Source organism: Rhinolophus ferrumequinum, chromosome 9 (genome assembly GCF_004115265.2).
Source record: "Rhinolophus ferrumequinum isolate MPI-CBG mRhiFer1 chromosome 9, mRhiFer1_v1.p, whole genome shotgun sequence".
Lineage (NCBI taxonomy): Eukaryota > Metazoa > Chordata > Mammalia > Chiroptera > Rhinolophidae > Rhinolophus > Rhinolophus ferrumequinum.
Window position 1 is genome coordinate 44227867 of NC_046292.1, and position 24217 is coordinate 44252083.

Sequence of the window (24217 nt, forward strand, 5' to 3'; positions counted from 1 at the left end):
CATTTAACCTGTTTAATAATTCTACCTTTTTTTTTTGGTCCTAACTGAAACCTGGATCACCCTGGTAGACTTTTCGAATTGATTTTTTTTTTCTAGTTTGACTTCTTGGCAACATTTATACTGTTGACCATTCCTTTCTTCTAGAAAAGCCCTCTACCTTTGGCTTCTATATTATTGTCTCTTGATTTTCATTTTGCTTAGATGGACCATGTCCAAAACTAAATTTATTTTCTTTCCTGCAAAACGTGCTCCTTTCCTCTTACCCATATCACATAATTACTTAAACCTGGGTACCTCACCTTTTTCTCTCCTTATGTCCAACAAACCATGGAGACTCGTACATTAAACCTCTAAAATACCTCTAGAATTCATCTGTTCTTCTCCATCCCTAAGAATACCATGTTTGTGTGAGCCATCACTATTTCTTGGCAACTTTATTGCATTAACTTCCTATGTGGTCTCATTGCTTCTTATCTTTCATTCTCCACCCATTCCTCACACTGTAGGTGAAAAGGTGGTCCTAAAGAAAACACTTTCTCATGTCTCCACCCTTATTTTAAAAACCCTCAGTAATTCTCTATTGCCCTTATTACAAAGCCCACTCTCATAATTGCTGGCAAGACCCTTTATGACTTAACCCGTGCCAATGACTAGAGACTCATCTAGAGCTGCTCCTTTCTCTCACTCGATGCCAATCATAACAAATGACGTACGTATCTGCCAGAACCAACTTTCTTGCTCCTCGGGTTGTTGCACATACTGACAAGGACCCTCCATTCCCAAGTAGTACTTGGCTAACTCTCAATTGCCCTTTGCATCTTAGCTTAGATGCCATTTCTCTGTAACCTCTCCTGACCCTGAAACGTTAATTTAGTTGTCCCTCCTAGTTGTTCCCCATGAGGTTGAAATGCTGATTCTATGAAGGCAAAGATCACATTGGTTTTTCGTTCATACTATTTAACCATTGTATCCTGTATTTGACCCTCTTGAACAAGGGAAGATTCAGCAGTGCAAGACAGGTATTGTCTGATCTCTTCATTCTCATAAGCTCACTGCTATAGTGACTCTAATCTCCCAAATAAAGATAAAATTTGGGAGGATGAACCATGGTCTTGAGGTTGAACCAGTGAAGATCCAGACACATCTCTATGTTACAGGCACCATTTTAAAAGATATGTCCATCCACAAAGAACTTCAGGAACCTCGTTCAATTCACAAAACAGTAGAAGGTCAGTGTGAAATGAAATGAAATGCCACACACTTTTAAAGAGGATTGTTAATAAGGCAAACACAAAGTTGATTTTAACCAGAGATAAGCAACATAAGCATGTTTTTCTAAGTGTTCTAGGGCAGTTTTTCATCTTAGGAAAGTCCATCAGGCTATTTACTACTGGGTCCCCTTTCTAAATGCATAGATTCCACCACTGGACTGAGTCATAAATGTCTATAGTTTGTCTATAACACAACTCTTTAGCCAAAAAGACCTATACCAAATGCTTTGGAACATATATTATAAAGAGATCATTCATTCAATGTCCTTTGCTTTCTTCAGTTTCACTGTTTACTCCCAGCTAGGCTTCTTTATTTCATGAGAAGTAATTCTCCTAAATAAATTCTAGTTGTAAAATGACTATCTATCTATCTATCTATCTATCTATCTATCTATCTATCTATCTATCATATATATATATATATATATATATATATATATATATATATATATATATATTTTAATAATGAAAAGTCTTGAGTTTCAGAGTTAAGGCTTAATAAGTATATCTTCCAAACGAGGGACTATACAATGGATATATATTGGGTGAGAGATATCTATTCTACAGAAAACAGAGAGTTTATTTCTAAAGCACCCCACAGCAGTACACAGAGATTAAACCCTAATATCATCTAAAGAAAATGTGGCTCTACTCTAGCTATTACCAATGACAAATCATTAAAAGAACGCTCACAAATCCCAGGCTCCCTCCAAATCACTGCACTGTCTTCCTTCTGATCATGAAAAAGAAAGAAGCTTCATGATTCCTGTACTCACTAAGTTGACCATTGAACATACTTGTGACTGTTAAACAGTATCAGATAGTATATATCAAGTATGTAAGTGCTGGAAATAAGTACTGAAGGAATTGAGAAGAAATAGAATGTAGAAGGTTTCCTGGAAATTTGGGGAAAGGTGAAATAGAGGGAAAGAGAAGGACATCCCAAGCAGTAGAAATGCTTTACTAAAGCAGTAAAGGCATGAGTTAAGAGTAGCATATTCCAGAGAAAAGGCAGAAACATATATGTCAAAAAAAACAATGGAAAATAAAGTTAAATACATAGCAGTAGTCCACTACTTGAAAAGAAAAAAGTTAATATTAAAATCTACATCTAGCTCAACGCCCTGCTTTGGGAGAAAACTACCTTTCGTTGAATTTAATTATCTTTTTGAGTAAAAACATGACTTAGATACTCTTGATAATCTTCAAAACTTAGCATTTTTTGCCCACTTCCTACAGGTACTGGTTGTATCAGGGCTTTGCATTCCTTATCACGGAATCTGCAGAATAACTCTACGTGTTAGGTACAGATGTGCTTCCCGTGTCACCATAAAGAAACTCAGACCAGAAAGATTAAGATACATTTCCAAGTAACAGAGTAATTAAGCCCGGACGTGGTGCGGGTATTTCTGATTCTAGAACCTAAGGCTTTAACTTTCATAGCACTTAGCCTCTCATAATACTTCCAGGATGGTGACATTCGGTGGTTTGAGGGTGGGGTTCTGTTTCTTAAATAGTAACACTCAACGCTCCTCCCCTTCAGGATTCCCGACTAAGGAAACTATGCAGACAAAGAAAAGTTGTAGAAAAGAAACAAGCAAGTGATTGACCAGGTCAGGGTTTCTCTAATAAGCTGGAAGAAGCACATGGCTGGTGTTAGTAGGTGTAGGAAGGGCTTCCTACTTCTGACTGTATCTAATGTGGCCACATGTGCAAAGTAGAACCAACCTGACATATCTACAAGATGCTGAGAGAGAAAACAGCCAGCCAGCTAGTCCAAAACAAGGGTGTGATGACCACATAACAGCAGAAAACGCAAGGCAGCAAGTAGAGACCTAGCCTTTGGATACATCAGATCAGAAAATCTCCCATACTGATACAGAGGGAGAGGGGGAAGAAATGATCTGAGATATTACTTCCCCTGAAGGCAAAAGCAGAAATGTGGAAAAGGAGGCAAGCCGTCCCACCTACACACACACACACACACACACACACACACACACAAACACACACAGAGAGAGCAAGGACAAAACCATGCATTCAAATAGCTTCTGCAGTTCCCTGGGCATTTTAACATTTATTACTTCATTTGTACTTCACAACAGCCCCTTGAGGACAAAACCAAGACACAAAGAGGTTAAGTGACTTCCCTAAAAGAAGACGGCTAGTAAATTAGACACCTAGCCTCCCTAATTCTACCTTCATCCTTCTGAAGTCACCAGCACAATTCTCATCTCACCATTGAATGTAGGGAGTGAAAAGATTAGACAGGGAGAAGAACCATTTTAGTTTGGTTAGACCACTTAGACACGTTCCAATTCCAGCATTTCCCCTAAGTCTTAGTTCAAATTTTAGATGATTCAAAAAGAAGACAAGAAACATTATAATAGCACATTTCTTAGTCCTATCCAAACTATAACTTGTTTTTTATAATTACCAATTTTTAAGTATTACAATGGTTTCAATCATTGAAATCAACTCAAGAATGAGATTATTATGCTAAGCGAAATAAGTCAGAAAAAGTCGAGAAACTGAAAACAACAAAGGAACAAGACAAACAAATAATCAAAAACTCATAGACATAGACAATAGTTTAGTGGTTACCAGAGGGTAAGGGGGGAGGGAGGTGATAGAAGAGGGTAGATGGGGTCAAACATATGGTGATGAAAGGAGAACTGACTCTGGGTGGTGAACACACAATGTGATATACAGATGATGTAATACAGAATTGTACACCTGAAATCTATGTAACTTCGCTAACCATTGTCACCCCAATAAACTTTAAATAAATAAATAAATAAAAAGTAGTAAAACAGTAAGAAAAAGTATATATTACATATAAATTCATAAGCAACATTTTTAAAAGGTATCATTTTCTACTAACAAAAAGAATTATTCATGTGAAAAAATTATTTCTTCATAGTTGCTAAGAATGCCTTTCTCAGAGTCATTGCTTCGTACAGTCTATCTGAGTGGTAGCCCTGCCTTGTTCAGGGCACAACCTGCATGGTCTCTACAGAAACATTGGTCTGCCTATTTATACCATACTATCTCAATCCCCACACAATTACTGAATCAATGAACCAGAAATATGATCCATCTATTCTTTATTTTTAGTTTTTTTTAATTGAGGCATAATTGACATATAACATTGTACAAGATTAAGGCATACAATGTGTTAATTTGATACATTTACGTATTGCAATACAATTACCGCCATAGTGTTAGCTAAAATCTCTGCCACATCACATAATTTTTTTTGTGTGTATGTGGTGAGAACAATTAAGACCTAGCCTCTTATCAACTTTGAAGTTTATAATACAGTACTGTTGACTCTAATCACTGCACTGCACATTAGATCTCCAGAACTTCTTTATCTACTATTGCAAGTTTATACCCTTAAACAACGTCTCCCCAATTCCCTCAACCTCATCCCGTGGTAACCACCATTCTACTCTCTGTTTTTACCAGATTGGCTTTTCTAGACTCCACATATAAAGGATATTGTACAGTATTTATCTCTCTCTGTCTGACTTATCTCACTTAGCATAATGCCTTCAAGGCCCTTCCATGTTGCTGCTATTTTTTAAACAAATACTGCGCACATACTATGTGTGAGCCCAATGCTAGCTTCTGGTGATACAACAATGTACAAGACAAATTTCTTGCCACCAAAACCTCACAGGTTAGTGGGATAAAGAGACAAGTAAATATACATTTACAATTCAATGTGATAACTGTTTTGACATAGAAAAACATGTTAAGCACTTTTGAGCACTTTTAAAATAGCACTCATACGATTGTTGTGAGGACTGAATGAATTACTGTGTAAGAAGCCCTCAAGTGCTTCTTATGCACTAATCCATTCACTCCTCACACCCACAATACTATGTAAGTGCTATTATTAAGCCTGTTTTACAGATGAGAAAACTAAGGCACAGAGCAGATAAGCAATTTTACACAGATCCAGAATGCCTTGGGACTCTGAACTTGGCTCTGAACTTGGGAGTCAGATTCCAGAGCCCACAGGATTTAATCACTACCCAACACTACCTGTTCAGCAGCAAACATTCAAGGAGCTGTGGGTGTACAGAGGGGAGGGAGTCTCGTCCAGCCTGGGTGTTGGACAATGGCACACAATTCTTGTCTGTGTTACATGACTCAGTCTCTGTTCATGCCAATACTAAAGTGAATATTCAGCTCTGACCTCCAGCGCCTCCCCTCAAAAGCAGAGTTGTGCATCAAACCAAGTGACACAGTTGATTTTGTATCAGCCTGTCATATTATTAGTCAGTTAAGCCTTGGGAAACTGACAAAGAAGCAGATGTTAGGAATATTATATGTAGTATAAATATCATAATGATGTGCAGTTGTCAAAAGCATCTCCTTTCTTAGTTAAAAATCAGAGCATTTTATGTGGGAAATTTCTTACAAAGCCAAGGTTTCAACCGAGGGAAAGAGGAAAGCATAAACATGAGAAGCCCAAGGAAAGGTAGATGGAAGCAGAGGACAAATGTTTAGTCTATGTCTAATAGTCTGCAAAGAACATGTGCAATCTGGAAATATTCTAGGGGGAATTGCCAAGGCCAGGCGAGCTCTGTACAGAGGTATGAATGCTGCATATTCAGAAAGCATCAGCCGGCACTCTCGGAGGTAGGTTGCCCTTTGTTTTGCTCCAGTGGAATGACATAGGAATACAGCAGAAAGGACTCGCTCTCTAGTAAGCATTTAATATGTGTCAGGTGCTACCCCGGATTCCTTACATTTATCATTCAATCTTCAGAATAATATTACAAGAGAAATAGTTTTATCTCCTTGCAATTGAGCAAATGAATCTCAAAAACGTACCCAAAGTCATACTTGTAAGTTACCTCGTAAGAATTTGAATCTACGACCTGACAGCTATGGAAGACCTTTCAACTCTTATGCTTCCCCCTCTGAGAATATTTAGGACTCTTTTATCGGATATCACATAACCTTTAGGTTAGTGTTCCCAAGATCCATGAATGTCTGGAATATCTTTTCATCTCAACTATCTTTGAAGTACCTAAAATACAATGGATTCTCAATAATTTTGAAAAATATTCTTTAACAGACTTTTTTTAGCATAGTTTTAGATCACAGTGTCACGGCAAAATTGAGGGGAAGGAAGGGGCAGAGATTTCCCGGATAGCCTCTTCCCCATATATGCACAATATTTCCCACAATCAACATCTCATGCCAGAGTGGTATTTGTCACAGTTGATGAACCTCTATTGACTCATCATTCTCACCCAAAGTCCATAGTTTCCATTAGGGTTCATTCTTGGTGCTAACATTCTATGTGTTAATGTATAATGACCATTACAGTATCATACAAAATAGGTCACTGCCCTAAAATCTTCCGTGCTCTGCCTATTCATCCCTCCCTTGCCCCTGATCCTTGGGCAACCAGTGATTTCTTTACTGTCTCCGCCGTTTTGGCTTTTCCAGAACGTCATATAGTTGGAATCATACAGCACGTAGCCTTCACAGATGCTTCTTTCACTTGGTACTATAGGTTGGTGCAAAAGTCTTTGCGGTTTTGCAATTGAAAATAACTGCAAAGACAGCAATGACTTTTGCACCAACCTAATACTGGTAGTATGCGTTTAAGTTTCCTTCCTGTGTTTTTCATGGCTTGATAACTCATTTCTTCCAGATGCTGAGTAATATTCCATCGTCTGGAGGTACTACAGTTTCTCCATTCATTTACTAAAGGACATCTTGGTTGCCTCCAAGTTTTGGCAATTAGGAATACAGCTGCTATCAACCGCATCAACAGTGTGCATGTCTTTGTGTGGACGTAAGTTTTTCAACTCCTTTGGGTCAATACCCAGGAACAGGAGTGCTGCTGGATCATATGATAAGAGCGTGTTTAGTTTTGTAGACACACCAAACTGTTCTCCAAAGTAGCTGTAACATTTTGCATTCCCAGCAGTATTGAATGAGAGTTCCTGCTGTTCCACCTTCTCTCTAGCATTTGGTGTTAGTGTTTTGGATCTTGGCCATTTTCATAGATGTGTAGTCAATAAACATCTTCTCAATTAATACATTTTAAAAAGCATAAATTAAGATGAAATCAAGTTTTAAATCATTAAGAGAGCAGTGTTATAAAACCTATTATTTACACCATCACTTTTAGAAGATCAGGAGTAAAGGGAGAGTTTCCACAGTCCAGCCCAAACCTACCACTTTCTTTCTTTGTTTCTGATCTATATGTATTTAATAATTAGACCTTCATAATTTTCAAATAAGAAGGTGTCCTGTCACAGCAACTAATCAACAATTACAAATTTTGGTCATTTGATATCAAATTCAGGAAACATGACTCGTTTCCTTTCCAGTATCAACAGTCAGAACTTCACTGCCTAACCTATCACTTGCGTATTACCACCCATGCTCTTCTGGGAAACTGTCCTGTCCGCTCCAGAGAGGCAATCTGCTAAGTGTGTGGTGTGCTGCCGGTGGGGAGTGATAGAGATGTACTTTGCAATCTTAATCTAATCTTGGATTACTCTCATTGCTACATTGTAGTCTTCTCTAACTACTGTGCTCTGCTCCTCCAATCAGAGATGCAAGTATAGTTGTATCTCTTTTATTATGATAATTAATTGCTATGGGGCTAGCTGCCATTATTAGGAGGAAAAACAATACCTCTACATTGACATTCTCCTACTTATGAGACTTCCAAATATTAAAACAGAGTAAAGCTACAATAATTTAGACTGGCACACATATAAATAGAACAATGTCAAATTATGGAGGAAAAATACACCACATGCATAGAGGAATTTAGTATATAATAGGTGGCAGCTCACTTTGGAGAAAACTGGATCAATGAATAAACAGAATTAGTGGGATAGGTACAATTTGGGTAGTGGTGGGGAATGTTGGAACCCTACTTCATCCCTTACACACAAATGAATTTTAGACCTATCAAAATTTTTTACAATTAAAAAGAAACTACAAAAATGCTTGCAGGAGGAATAGAGACAGTGGAAATGTAACAACCATGTGCAATGTCAGAGGGGTAGTAGGTTGGGAGAGGGGGATTATCACTTTGTGAGGAGTGTAAATGTCTAACTATTACATTGTTTTGCACACCTGAAACTAAGAAAAAATATGCTTGAAGGAAATATGTGATTTATTTTAACAATTTAGGAGTAGGGAATCCTTTCAAAGAATAACACAAAACCCTGAAACTTTAAGCAAATCAATAAATCTGAACACATAAAAATAGAATGTTTATGAATGGCTAAAAAATAGTCAGAAGACAAATGAAATATTTGGGGAAACATATATGCAACCCATATCACATCAAAGGGATAATTTTCCTAATATATAAAGTGTCGTCAGAGAGCAATAAGAGAAAATATGACTAATCCCATTGAAAATGGTCAAATTATATGTACATAGTTTACAGAAGAATACAAATGGGTTTTTAAAATAAGAAATGATGTTCAATCTCACTCATAATGAGAAAATATACTAAACTGCCACTGCTCTCTTAAAAATTGGCAGTGATCCATAGTTTGAAAACACAATCAGATGGTGAGGGAAACAGGCACTCTCGGATACTATTGGTGGGAGAGTACGTTGCCACACATGCAGTGGAGGACAAATTGGAAGTCCCTGTCAGAATTATACAGGTACATACACTTTGACCTAGCAATTTCACTTCCTTGTATTTAACAAATTGATATACCTGCACATGCACTTGTGTTTATTTTATTGCATCAGAAACATCAAAAAGGCCAAAACTGCTGGAACAGAGAGAACCAAATATAAAAGAGTAGAAACAAAAATGAGAGATAAACAGGGACCAGATGATAAGGGGCCTTGGAGACCACAGAAGGACTTATATTCCGAACGAGATGGGAAACCAGTGGAGGGTTTTGAGCAGAGAGAATTAAGAGGTTACTTTTTGGACCTGCTAAATGGAGATGTCAGGATGGATATACAAGTCTGGGCTTTACACAAAAGAGGCTGGCTATGTAAACCTGGAAGTCATCAAGTTTCTCTTTGCTCCAAGGGAGTTGCTCTGTAGGGTCATGTGTTCTGTGGAGTTCTTTGTCGCCAGCACATATTAGTCAGGTCTGCCCCAGTCTGCGTGGTCAGGTATCCCACCTTCACGTCATGCACAGCAGGTGTTTGGGTCTCTACTCTTCCTCAGCAGGCAAACCGATCTATCCATGCCTGAATTCTGTGTGTCAAAGGATCTAAAGAGCATAGCTTTTGCTAAGTCACATACACGCAAGTCCAGTTAAGCTCTTCTGCTAGGACCATAGATGTATACTCATCTTAATTTTTAAATTTTCCTTCTTCAGGAGGGACCACGTAACTAAATCTCCTCTGAACTAAAAAGAACTGCTTTGTGCACCCACACATAGCTATACGGACAACTTAATCTCACTAAAAGTTTTTAGTTATGCCGTACTAAGACTTTCATAGTGTTTCTATAACCTTTCGCTACCTTTTGTAGATTTCTTAAACATTTTCCCATCTTTGTCTATTCCTCCCCCGTTAACATCTGGATTATTCATCTGTTTCTGTTTAAAAATATGTGTCATTCAATCTTTAAGACACGAAAATCAAGGCACAGTCTTCTCACTAGCAGAAGGAACCGTGAGAAAAATCACTTCATTTCTGTAAGCCTCAGTTTTCTTACTTTATAATGAATTCCTATCTCTAAGAACAGAACAACTTATATTTTGGGGCTTTTTATAGTTTGCATCTTAAATTGATGATGATGAAGAAGATATTATTTGGTGATGCCCTGGTGAAGTACGACCTTGTCATGCTGTTTGCAGCACAAGAAGGAAGAAGTTGGCAAGTGAAGTGGAAGTGTTAAAAGAATTCTTAGCATGCAGTTGTAGGAAGAACATAAATTAGTAGTAGTAACAGTAGTAGTAGGCTGAATTGGCAATTAATTAATTAGCTGTGTGACCTTGGGAAAACTTACCTAACCTCTCTGGTTGCTAATCTGTGAAACAGGCAATAATAATTCTATTCATGGGATTGTTATAAGGATTGTTATATATTGTTATTAAATATAAAATTTAATTGTGGTGAGGATAAACCTCAATACTGTGTGTGATATCTTGACAGTGGCACCAAACACTTAGTCAACTGAGATTATATTATCCTCATCAGCACCAGGGAGGAAGGTCAGCTGAAGCAGGGCAGATGGAGGATCCAGGGAGGAAGTGAGTGAGTACCAGGTCAGGGCAAGCCAGGAATTCAGGTACAGAGGCCAGGGGAGCTCCGAGTGTTCAAAGTTAAGCAGAAGAAAATAGGTGTAATGGACATTCAGACTTCAAAGAGCAATATTTCCTCCAGATCAAACTAGAAACAAGCATGGATTGAGTTTGTTTGCACCAGGGGCATGGTAGAACATAATGATCCAGAAGTTGGATTTTGTCCCAGGACCAGCATGGGTTTTCATCCTGACTCTGGAACATCCTGGCTGTGTAACTCTGTTACCCAAACCACAATTCCTCATCCACAAAGGAAAAGAGAAAAGTGATAGAATTTGGTCACTGAAAGCCCACCCCAAACCCCAATGATATCATCCTCATCGTGGTGTCAGGCGTTGAGAGACAGACTGTCGTGGAAAGAAGTGCTCAGTCCCTAGAAGCGACCTGGCTTGAATCCTTGCTTAAGTATTTATTATGTGACTTTGGAATGTTTCTTAATCTTTCTGAGCCTGAGTTTCCTCAGCTATTAATTAGAGATAAAAATTTATAATTGAGATTAGGTAAGCAAAACATGATTACAATGACTAACGCATAACATGTGCTTTAAAATGGTGATCACCGTTGTTTATGATTTCTCCTGACCAGGCACTGTGCTACATCTTGGGGATATGACGTGAACAAGAATACATTTCATACTACGCCATGTAACACTTTACAGCTATTTAAAGACAGGTACCATGTCCCTCTAGCCCTATCCACCTCAGTCTTCTCAAGTTCCAGAGCTAGTCCTCCCATGACAATATTTCCCCACACAACCCTCTTCTGCCTCGCCTTCCCTGCATCAGCTTTGTTTCATCAATGCCCCTTCAAAATATGGCACCCAGAATGGAGACAATATCCAGCCAGAATGTGGTCAACCTGGAATAATACCATGGGATAAAAATTTGGCTTTGGCCTTAACCTACACTTCAGCTGATCCAGCCAATGTCTCCATTGGTTTATATAGCCCTGCAACAGTCGAAGAGGAAACGATGGTGGAGGTGCTGAACTCATTGGTACAGTGGCTAACCTGAGTAAGAATTCAGTGGTTTTCAGCAAGCTTAAAACTAAAGAAGCAAAGGTCCTGTATGGAGATGCAAAGTAGACTCATGGAGCAGGAGGAGTTCACTACACCGCCTTATTCTTTAAGCAGCCAGGGTCGCCCTAATTTTGCACCATTGAGAAGATGGATGTTTCAGTCGGGGGTAGGAGGAAGGGAGGAGATTAACATGACTAAGAATAGAAATACTTACCCAGGAAGAAATAAGCTTTTAGTATATTTTAAAGGCAGACTTCCTAGTAAAACTGAAAAGATCTTTATTATTAATGTCAAATATCCTTTTTCACAGCTCATAAATCCTCCCAGAGGAACAGAATGGAGTGAAAGCAGATTTATACTCTCCTACTAGGGCAGAGTCTTTTCTACCAATGCCTCATATAACCCAAAAGGTCATCAAAATCAGCAGCTTTAAGACAGGCAACAGGTAGTTACTCCAACCTCAGAATATAAACAACCCCTTTTAAATTTGAAAAAGAGGAGTCCTATAATACAGATCAGATTCTCTGAGCGTTCATGAGGACCATTTTCTGCTCTTTGATTTATGTGCCTAGGCCTGAGTGTCAAGAAGCCTGAGAAATCACAGCTGGATTAAAGAGATGAGCTTAGCATGAAAGTCGCACACATTTTGTTTTATAAAAGAAGCTCAAGCATCAAGGTTTGAATGGCTCGGCACCTCTTTAATCAAACCAGGGCCGCTCAGTCCAGGGCTTTGTAAGTGAGCTAATTAGTAATGTGCCAGAGACTTACCTGGTTAATCAAATGATTAATCACTTGGTAGGCTTCATTCCTCTTGTTTCCTGGCTGTCTTTGGCTTTCCTATTTGGGTTTTTTTTTTTTTTTTTTTTTTGTATTTTTTTGGAAATTAGCATTTTAATAGCTGGCAGTCACCATTCAGGGTAAAAAAATGGCACTGTCCCATTTTAACCATTTTTTGTACAAATAAAAATGAGACAGAAAAGATTATTTTCTGGGACTATGAAAAGAATAGTTCTCGACGATGGCTTCACCAAGAAATGTTAAGCCATTTCTGAGAAAACACGGTGTTTGAGTAGAAGAGGATTTGAAGCGCTATGGAAGGTTTGAGCATCAAGCCTTTGCATATGCAATCTTGGTTGGAGAAAAGGTTCCTGAACCTTTTTAAGAAGATTCCTATGACTGAAAATCAGCAGACTAGATTTCCATGTTTCTTCCTCTTATTTATTTAATTTTTTGATATTTAAAGTAACCTTTAAAAGAACAAGAAAGTTGGCCATTTTGGTAAACTCTAATATGGAGAATAAAAATGCATATTTCATAGCTTTATCGAGCTATTGATTAAGTTAACTTGAGTGCACTTTTAAGTCCTTCATCCTTTGGAACAAGGCATATTAAAACAGAATAAATACATCTTCTTAACTAAAATGTGCCAGCTCTGATATTTTCCAGATTAATGGCATTCTTAAGGTTTAATATCTAAACTTTTAAGGAGTTCAATTATATTTTTTCAAAGATAATACAATGGTCCAATTTCATATCAATGTCTTAAAATACTTATCAGTCATAAGAACATATAAATAGCTAAGAACCATAACAAATTTATTAGTTACCAACGACTCCCTCATTATGTCCCTATAATCACCCATGACAACCCGTCTTCCCAATCGGTCCATATGATCGATCAGCCCATCCTTCATAACCCTGTGGTTCTGTACCATGGACCATAGGAAAGCGTCGTCTGATGACCCCAGTGGGATTTTAAATGCATGACAGCATAACAACAATTATAAATCTGTTGTTAACAGTAATTCCCTTTGTTTGGACTGCCAGGTAAATTTTCTCCCATTGCCACACATGTAAAATGTCTACCTGTAGTACAGAGAAGATGATCAAATAAATATTTTGCTTTTTGAAAGACCAGTGTAGGTGGCTCCTGAAGGTAGGTGTGAATGATGTGAAGTGTCAATAGACCTCCATCCTTTAAGCCTAGTGATTCTCAATCCATCTAAAGATAGCAACATTCCTAGGAGGAATACTTCAAACTGCATGACTTGTTGCCTCTTCAAAGACCTTGATTTTTTGCCATAGTGAACAACTGTTTCTGATAGGAGAGGGTCAAGCACTTCAGGAGTTGTGTGTGAGTAGCGCAGGGTGTGTGTGCGTGTGTGTTTGGGCCAAGGGATAGCAGAGGGTCAATAAACATTACGAGATGTACTGAAAAGCAAACAGGAGTTTTAAGCGAGGGAGTATTATAACTTTAAGGCAAAAGAGAGAAAACATGGGACGGGTGAATATCGAACTGGAGGGATCAGATTTCATTCACTGTTTCCTCATTAACTCCTGTCCCACAATGGTCAGATCTTCTAGAAGCCTATGATATAGGCACAACTTAGTTCTTGGAGCAAAAGCTTTGATTATCAATAACACTCAGAAATGAAGAATTCTTTGACAAGTGCCTCTAGGTTAAAGGACTCTTGGATAACTGGAAAACAGAGTCATCAAAAGAGAATTTAAAGTAAAGACTAAGTTTTCACCTAGTCTTCAGACAGTTACCATCCATGCAGACTTCCTGGGGGAGGCAAGGCTGTCCCTTCCTGGTCCAGGCATATCCTGTGTCCAGAAGCAGCCCTAGAAATATTGTGAATTAGGTCAAGGTATTCGTTTCCCCCTCCTTAATTTTACCCATCTCCAATCAGTTATCTAACAGCCTCCAGAATGATCCTTCTAAAATACAGTCTGACCTCAGTCTTCATGATAAATTTAAGGTGTCTTGGACTGGCTATGAGGTTATCCGGGATCGTCCCCTAATGCCCTTCTCAGCCTTATTTCCATTATTCTCTCACCTACGCTTTCTGCTTCTGGATCACATTTACCTGAATAAGCAAAAATTGTGTGGCAATTTTCCCCTCCAGACTAACACTAACCATTGTCAAGACTTCTTCAAGTAATTCTGGAATTCCACAGGCAGTTCTCACTCCGGAACAAGTCCACTAACGCCGGGTTCTACACCTAGACACGGGGCACTGCAGTGCCCACTGCTCCTATGTGCCACTCTGTTCTACCTCTCCTCTGCCAGGCCTCCCCTTCAGTGACTCAAAGACTTGAACGTCCTAAAGCTCTAGTGCAATGCCCTGCTCAAATGGAGGAGAAGATTCCTTTTGTGATTGGGAGGAGGAGGACCAAATGTATGTCTTTTACCCCCAAACTTCGCAGTGATTTAAACAAGAAGTTATTTTTATTTTTATATGACAGTTCTGTGCTTCCTAAGACCCAGCCTTTAAAAGAACCTAAGGCAAACTAGTAGACAAACCAAAATGGCAAGCACTGAATTATGTATGTCAGAGCTCTCTTTCCCTGGCCTCTGAAGGTAGAGGCCATTGCTATATCAAAATCTTTAAGTGGGATTCCTTCTCACCAGAGGACTTTTTTTTGGGGGGGTAGGGGGAAATCTGCTATTCCCTCCCTAAAACCTGACATCATTCTACTGATTCTCCAGACAGGCTCAAATTGCTCAGATGTGTCTGCCTGGATCCCACAAGTGAAAACATCGTGATTTCTTTCACAGGAGGATCAACAGCCCCAAAATAGAGTTCTATCAGGCCTGAGTCTGCAGTTTTCCAGACACTCTCAGACATGCCTGGATCCATGAACAGACATGACCCATGCTCAAGCTGAGACTTGAGGACACCTTAATTTATGGGTTGGAGGAGGAAAAAAAATGTACCTTGGGAAATGGAGGCATGTGAGCCACATTTTGAAGGAAATGTAGGATTTATGCAAATACTGTGGCAAATGAGTCATAAAGAGAAAGCATGACAGAGAAAACAGAACTATTATGGAGGCCACATACCAAAACAAACCATTTTAATCAAATTTTGTTAAGACGTCCAGAGAAGAATATACTAACATTCTTTGAGAACATAGTGACTCAAAGTAACAACTCAATAAATATTGTTGAATGAATGAGTGAATGGGTGAATTGTTTTATTTTCTTTAAGCAAATTAAATTTGGCTCTGAGCTCTTACTAAGGTCAGGGAGGATTCAATTTCAGTCATCTTTGGCGAGGATTTCCTTCCCTTCCTCAGGTTTTAAAAACAACCTTGGAGGTTTATATGGTGTCCACAAAAGGAGGGATTACTCTTCAGTGTTCACCATTCTTACAGTTGTCCATTCTATACATGATGGTACTGGGTGAACAGTCCTCCTCCATTGGGCAGGTCATGGTGCTCCAGGTGAGCTCAGAGATGCTCTCCCGGCAGTTCTTTCTTTTCAGCACAGGTTCAGCCACAGACCCAATGCCTGCTCCAAAAGCCTCAGTGTCAGCAACAGGCCTCCACAATCCTCTCACAGACTTGTGCCCATATTTGGTGCTTCGTATGCATAGGTCACTGTTCTCTGCCACTCATGAAAACACCCAAAATCCTACCTAATCCTGTCTCAGTCAGAGAAAAGGGAAATTCATCCTCTGACTTTTGGATGAAACCTTTCTATTCCCTTGAGCCACAGAACTGGACTCTCTCCATGAGTTTATAAGCCCAAGCAGAATCAAGAGTGATTTTGGGCAGGTGTTTTACAATTTCTGTTTTTAACTCTGACACATAAACACTAGTAAGAATCCCTTAGACAAGGAACCAAAACTCAGAACAGAGAGATTTGCTTTTCTTATATTAGGGAGGGGAAAATACCTCTTGTTCTTTCAAGTCCAGCTAGTAGCCAGAACAAAGCCTCAAATAATGCTGCAGTATATTACATTTCCCCCAAGATCACACTAGTTCCAGTGATACTGTGCGTAGTAGGTCCTAGTAAAAAACCTGAATCCAGAATCAGAAGATTCTACCATCCTGTAGCTGCTTCTGCTCATCATGGCTCCATTTTCTTTTATGTAAAATTGTCCTATTACTCTCTAAGATCATCACGGAAATTAAATGAGAAAGGCTGGACAAAAAGTGTTCGCTAGTGTGTACCATAACAAAAGTGAGCAGGAACCTAGATTAGTTGTGCCTGTTCCCCTATGACTCTCCAAAAAAGAAGTCTTCAAAGTTGTAGTGACCCTTCTGGCCTCAGAACAGGTGCCCCACCTCCTCATGGGCTAGTTCTGCTGCTTTATAATCCTGGAGGGCGAACGAGCCCTAGCGGCAACCCACAAGTAATACCAGGCAGAAATGTGATCCCTGGGCCATTGCAGGGCAGGAAAGCAGGTCTATCACCTGTGCAATGTTTGCTGTGGGGCCCGAGGCCTGAAAGACAGCTTTGTTCAGCCTCCAGGTGAGCTGCAAGAGGAAGGTGAGTCTCCAGCCACTGCCACCAAGAGCTGCACAAAGCGCTCATTCAGAGGCACAATCCTGGCTGTGCCTTCTGATGCTGTCTCTGACTTATTGGGTTGCCTGTACAGAGATCATTTCCCCGCCAGTGCTCCCCCACTGCTGACCCTGCTACTGCACAATGCCACTCGGAGGGCACGGGTAGAATATTACATTCCAGAGAGAAAAGGCAATGCTCAGGCTGAAAAGACTGGGCTGCAGTGGAAGACACTCCCCTTTCACCACAGAGCTCCCTGTGTCCCTGCAGACAATAGGCCTCTGTGCAGCTCCATCTCCTAATGCAAGGACTGCTTACATGTTTTCATCTTAGGAAACTTCAAACTGCTCATTCCCCAGGAACAGACCGTACAAGGAAGTGTCTGTCTATGAGGGAAAGGGAGAAGAAGAGGTGAGATTTGTTCCTTCAAAATAATCTCCCAGCCTGGTTTATTTATTCCCATGGGCAATGCCAGGTTTTTGCCAGTTTGTTCTTTCATTCATTTAAACAATCAATATCTCAGTATCTATAGATCATCAACTATATGCTAGGCATCTTGCTAAGATCTCTTAGTAGAGATACACAGCCCTAGAGGGAAAACTTAAATAAGACAGCCTGCCCTTAAGTAGATTGTGTCCAAGTGCCTGAAAAAGCGTTTTATGAATTGATTTTGTTTTGGGCATCCTTTTCCCTACTCCACACAACACCTGAACTTTGATCTTTATTCTGTCCTGGCTCCTGAATCTCTTCCAATTTGTCGTCATGTGAGAATAAAAGTGAAAATGTTGGGTTTCCCAGGGACTCTCTTACTGGTGGGAATGCAAAAATAGCATAATCCCTGTAGAGAAAAATTTGTCAATATGTAACAAAACTGCATATGTATTTACCCTTCAACCCAGCAATCTCACTCTGAGGAATTCACCCTGAATGTACACCTCTAATAACATGAAACCACATACAAACAAGCTTATTCAGTATAGCATCATTTTTCTTTGCAGATCATTGGAAACTTCCTATATGTCCAAATAAAGGAGACTGGTTAATAAACCATAGCATTATACAATGGAGTACTATGCTGCTGTTAAAAGGAATGTCAGTGATTTCTATACATTGACATGGAGTGATTTCCAGGAGATACTGTTAAGTGACAAAAGCACAATGCAAAACAACATATATAGTATGCTACCTTTTGTGCAAAATAAAAGGGGAAATTAAAAAACACATACAAATCTGTTTATCTTTACCAATAAAAATGGATAAACTGGAAATAATTAAGTCGGTTACTTAAAGGGTACAAAAACAGGGAGGTGAAGGAGTGATACTCTTCTGAGTATAACTTTTGATATAGTTTTGACTTTTGGATGCGATAATGGAGGTTAAAAAATGCTATAAAGGATAATATTGGGTCAATTGACAAAGCTGAAAGAAGGTCAGTAGATTATATACTGAAGTTGATAAACATGTTATGGTTCAGGAAGAGAATATAAGTGTTCCTAGAAAATAGACATTGCAATATTTAGGGTAAAGGCTAAAATATATGAAACTTACTCTCAAATGGCTCAGGAAAAAATAGTGTGTGTGTGTGTGTGTGTGTGTGTGTGTGCGCGCGCACGCGCGTGCGTAAAAGAGAGGAAATGATAAAGCAAATGGAGCAGAATATTAACAATAAAACTACTCTTACAATATCATGCACCAGGATTGTGTTAAGAACTTTCGGCATATTGTCTCATTTAATCCTCACATTATGTTGAGAGGAAAGCAATAATGTCTTAAGAAGGAAGCTGTGACACAGGGGTTTAACCCATGAGAAGTGGTAGTGCTGTGACTGGAATTCAGATAGTCTAGTCTCAAATCCTGTGCTGTTTAACCTCTATGATGCAATGCCTGCCCAAACACAGTGAGAACACGCCCGCCTGGCAAATCTTAACACTCTCCAGGTTTTGGTTAGATGTGACAACCTCTATAAAAGTTTCTTTCAACCCCAGGGAGGTATTGATGCTGCTTTTCCTAGTCTCCCATCTCACTGGACACACAACACACACACACAAAAAAAAGATAATCTTGTTGTATTAATGTTTTTACATGTCTGTTTTACTTTCTAAACTTTAACTTCCTTGAGAACAAAAAGTGTCTTTTCTTCTTTATAGTCCCAAACACCTATCACAAGGCCTAGTCCATGATAGATATCTTTAAATACTATTGAACTTGCCTTGGGTGTTGGTAAGAATCTGTTGAGCCTTTTAAAACAGCTCTACAGTGCTCACATTTTATTCATACAGAAGTTGAAGCTTAAATTTAAACCTTAAGTCAAAAGTTCGACAAGATTTTCTGCTAATACGATCTTAAACCTCATTAACAGAAGAATCACATGTAGGAAAAGAAAATGGATGGCTTAATCTACTATAGTTGATCTGTCCGAGCCCAGGGACATCACGCAACCTCCACATCCACATGAAGGCAGATGTAGAGAAAGTAGATGAAGCCTCTGAGCAAGACAAGAGCAGATGGTACTCAAAGCCAGTGCTGTATAAGTGGAGGCCAAAGGAACTAGGGTTAATGACAACTCGGGGAGCCACGGCTGTTTTCAAATGCCTTAGAGCATTCAGCTTTTCTAGTTGAGCACCAGTTGATAAACTTCAGTTAATGGGTAGATTTCACAGGGAGGAGGACTTTGGTTCAACATAATAAGAATATATTCTATTGTACAGCTGTCTAATGATGGAGTGAAGTGCATCAGACAATAGTGAGCTCTCTGTCCCTAGAAGTATGCAGGCAATGATGGAATACACAAGTTAAGAATGTTCTAGAGGGCATTCACGTACCAACAAACTAAGAGAGAAGGCTAGATTAGTGGTTCCTATATGTTGGTTCTTTGACCAACGGAAAGACAGCAGTAGCGCCACGACAAAGTAAGCAAACATAAAGTAGTAAGTTTTTCATGAAGATTAATTAATTTAAATAATTGTTCTTTATTACAAAAGTATGCGTTTTGGTGTTGAAGTGTCCTTTTTTAATGAAATAAAGATGTTAGGGGATGTTTTTTGTTTTTTTGTTTTTTTAATTAATTTATTTATTTTTAATTTATTGGGGTGACAATTGTTAGTAAAATTACATAGATTTCAGGTGTACAATTCTGTATCACATCATCTATAAATCCCATTGTGTGTTCACCACCCAGAGTCAGTTCTCCTTCCATCACCATAAAAGGAGATGGTTTTTATAGTGCCTTGACTTAGCAAAAAAAAAAAAGCAGATTAACAAATCTGTGCTTGTTGCCAAAATGTCTTTTGAAATTATAGTGATCTATGAAATTCAAGTCTATTAGCTAATGGGTCAGACAACCTCTGAGGTTTCTTCCACCCATAAGAGCGAGCGACTGACTCTGTATCTCACAGACTCAAAACACCCAGTGTTACCTCCCAGGTCATGGCGAAAGTCACTGATTTTGGATTCAGACATGCCCAGCCTCATACTCACTCGTCAAGTGACTCTGAGTAAGTTGCTCAATATCTTTGAATCTCAATTTTTTCCATCTATAAAATAAGGATAAAACTATTCTTCACGGTAGAATCATGGGCTCTGGAGCCGAAAGCCCCACCTAGGTTGTGTGGTATATAACAAAAATGACCACAAATCTTTGTACTTCTTCCATTAAATGTGGAATTGATATCTCCATCCTTTATATCTGGATTAGCCTTGTGTTGCTTCAGCCAGAAGGATGTCGCAGAAGAGAGAGTCTGAGCCTGGAACACAAGTGTCTGCTCACATTTGGTCTTGGTCTTGGAACACTCCCTGTCTGCCATGTGAACCAGCCCAGGCTGGTCTGTGAGTTGATAATGAGAAGGCCCAGTCTGTCTCACTGCTCCAGTTGGCCGCCAGCCAAACAGCAAGACAGGCTATTAAGAAAGGCCATTCAAGACTAGCCCGTGCTTAATCTGACCAAAGATATGAGTAAGCCCAGCTGATATCAGCCAAGCCTGACCCAGATTATCAAAAACACCCAAATGATCCTGAGACTCATGAGTAATAACAGTAGATGGAAGTATTTGAAGCCACTATATTTCAGGGTGGTTTGTTATTCGGCAAAGGCTAACTGATCGGTTCCTTTTCCAGAGTTCATATTTTCTAGCTAAATGACCTGCAGCAAACTATTAGGTTGGTACAAAGGTAATTGCGGTTTTTTGCATTATTTTTACCCTTTTAAACTGCAATTACTTTTGCACCAATCTCTTTACTGTGCTTTGGAATCAATACTCTTACCTATAAAATAGATGAACAATTCCTGCTTCATAAGTTTATTTCAAGAAGTAAATGATAATATAATTAAAATATTTGGCACACAGTGCTGGTACATATTGGATACTTAATTAGCGATAGTTGCAAGCATCAGGATTGGAAGTAAAGTAATAGTAATAGAAGTAGCAATATATTCTTCCCCACCCTACCCTCTTCATGGGTTTCTAGTCCTGAGAAACTGCAAACAGAGGTTATTTATTTGAAGTACCTGTTCATCCTGCGACTAAGATGTCTTATGCAAAGTTTACTCAGCTAGGGTTTGATTTTATATTCCTGACTCACAGTCTGAACTTTCAGTAATACAAGGTGGGTTCTAGGGTAGCCCAAAATATAGAATTTTCATCCCATTTTTCAGTGAGTGCATAGCATAACTGTCCCCAGAGTCAAAGAACCTTATATGGCAAGGAGGGTGGGAATGGGGACAGCTAACTTATTTTGCAGGGTCACTGGGCACCAGGCATTCTCCCAAGGGGTGTTACATGTGTTCTTCACAACAGTCTTGGCTCAAGCATTTTTGCTCCCGTATACTGATGAGGAAATTGAATCCAAGGTTTTTTAGTGACTCTCCCATGATCATATAGCCAATAAGAGACAGAGCCAGTGTTGCACGAGGTCAGATGTATCAAAAGCTGTTGAACTTTTCCCTAAAGATTTGCTCTCTGTCTTCGAGATCATCTAAGAAATCTCTCATGGCATCCCCCTCTTCACCCCTATAGCCACTGCCTTCCTAGTCAGGCAGGCTTAAGCCACACCTGTCATCTTCCACCTGAATGTGTACAGTAGTCTTTTGTCTCACTGCCTCTAGGCTTACCCTCTGACAATGGCCCCCACTCCCTGCCAGAGTGACCTCCATGACATGCAGATCTGATTATACCAGATTCCTGCCTTTCAAAGTTATTCCATCTTTCCTTTACCTACACAATAAAATCTGAACTCTTCTGTATAGCATACACAGTTCTGTCTACCTCATCAGCCATAGATTTCAACTCTCCTCCTTCCAAGCCTTACTAGTTCCCAGAGCCCACCATGCTTTTCCTTGCTACCGTTTCTTTGTGCAATCTGTCATTCTCTGCTGTACTCTCCCCAAGGGCTTGACTTCCTGACAAACTCTGACTTGATCTTCAAGTCTCCCTTCAAATGCCAAATCTTTTGTAAAGTCTTCCCTGGAGCCCTTAAACAGATGTAGATCATCTTCTCCCACCATCCTTCTTTCGCCCAGTTAAAGTAAACACAAATTATATTATTACTGTTGCCCAAGCTTGGCTCCCATCAGAATCACAAACAAAGCATCATCCAAAATTAGTTACATTTTGCTTTTGTTCATAAAAAGGGTTATTGCAGTGAGTGACCTCTACCATTTATTTTAGTGGGCAAGAGTCAGAGGCAGAAACCAAGTTCGACGCCACTAATCAGTTATGACTTTGAACCAGTCACCATCTCAGAGCTGCAGGGTCATGGGTCTCTGATAAGTACCTCATTTTTAGATACAATGAACAACTGGTCGAAGCAAGCAGATATATCCTGAACTGAGGAAGCATTGGGCTAAAAAAAAAAAGGAGAGAGATGACAAGGACAACCTTAATCGAGTAAGTAGCAGAACCTGCAGAAAGGCTTAGAAAAATAATTTACTTCAATTACAAAGGTGCCCAAGACGGAATGCATTTTCCTTGTGAGTAAGAAAGAGGAAATTTGGGAGAAACAAGATCTTTCCAGAGCAGATGCTAAAGAAATTAAATCTCACAGAGGATGCACCAAGGCCAGAATTATGATCCACATGGTAAAGAAGTAAAAGGTCTTTGGCTGGGCCGAGAACAGAAAGGGATTGGAGCGAGATGAAGTGATGCAAGGTAGGCAAAGGGGGCCTCCTGGTGCAGCTGTGCTGCCTGTGGGCAAAAGGTTCATCCTTTCAGACCTCAGACAGGACTGCAAGGAACACCTGACTACTGGTGATGTGGGGGCCATTCTTAACTCACTCTGCAAAGAAACGGCAGCATCATTCTGTTGTCTGGGTCACACAATCATGAGGACAATTTAATTATCTGCCCCTCAAGCATAAAGATGAAACATTTTCAAGCACATAAAAACTAAAAAAACTTAAAAACAAGGAAGGAAGGAAGGAAGGAAGGAAGGAAGGAAGGAAGGAAGGAAGGAAGGAAGGAAGGAAGGAAGGGAAGGGAAGGGAAGGAAAGGGAGGGAAGGGAAGGGAAAGGAAGGGAAGGGGAAGGACGGAAGAAGGAAGGAAGGAAGGAAGGAAGGAAGGAAGGAAGGAAAGGAAGGAAGGAGGAAGGAAGGAAGGAAGGAGGAAGGAAGGAAGGAAGGAAGGAAGGAAGGGAAGGAAGGAAAGGAAGGAAGGAAGGAAGGAAGGAAGGAAGGAAGGAAGGAAGGAAGAAGGAAGGAAGGAAGGAAGGAAGGAAGACTGGTAACGAGCACTAAATGGATTTGAATGTTGAATTAAGATTTTTAAAACTGTGGGACTTATAGTTACAGGTTAGAATATTAATATTCTGAATTCCAACAATGTGCAATAATTTCACTAAGAAAAAATAGGAAGTGTGAGGAAGGGAGGTGGAAAATAGATGGCCTAATATTCTCATTTTTTTAAAAAGGCACTAATAGATACAGCTTAATTTGAAGTATGTAATTTAAAAGCAATTTTTCCTCATCCCTTAATCTATTCATAATGTCTTTCTTAACTTTTGAGACACCTTTTAAGAATGAATATTTCTTCTAGTAAAGAAGCAATCTGAACTTCAGCAACTCCCTCTGTTTTTTCTTCCATTAGATTCAACAAAAAAATAAATATACATTTTATTTTAAGTGGTTGCATACAATGATCTGGTTTTATAAAATCATTTCTACTTAGCTTTAGCTCTATGTTTCAAAGAGAAGTATACAAAATAAATACTCTCTAAAACTTACATGCTAATATGAGGGTGGAGGAATTTGGAATGAGAGTTTCCTTTCTTCTATGAACTTTCCAATAGTGCTTGATTTTTATTCTTATTATGCACAATCTTTGCAAAACCAATAGAGATGTTATTCTTTTAAAAAAAGACAC

General features: G+C 39.3%; 1 long non-coding RNA gene across 4 annotated transcripts in view; it reads right to left on the reverse strand.

Moving 5' to 3' along the window:
- LOC117026808 (uncharacterized) overlaps nucleotides 1-24217 on the reverse strand; it is a 356958-nt gene that overhangs the window by 244986 nt on the left and 87755 nt on the right. Inside the window, exon 1 of one of the 4 annotated variants that reach the window (XR_004423823.1) lies at nucleotides 14118-14190. The exons of the other annotated variants lie outside the window; for them this stretch is intronic. This is a non-coding gene — a long non-coding RNA (uncharacterized LOC117026808). Of the gene's footprint in view, nucleotides 1-14117; nucleotides 14191-24217 lie in introns of those variants that run through there. 4 annotated transcript variants of the gene reach the window in all.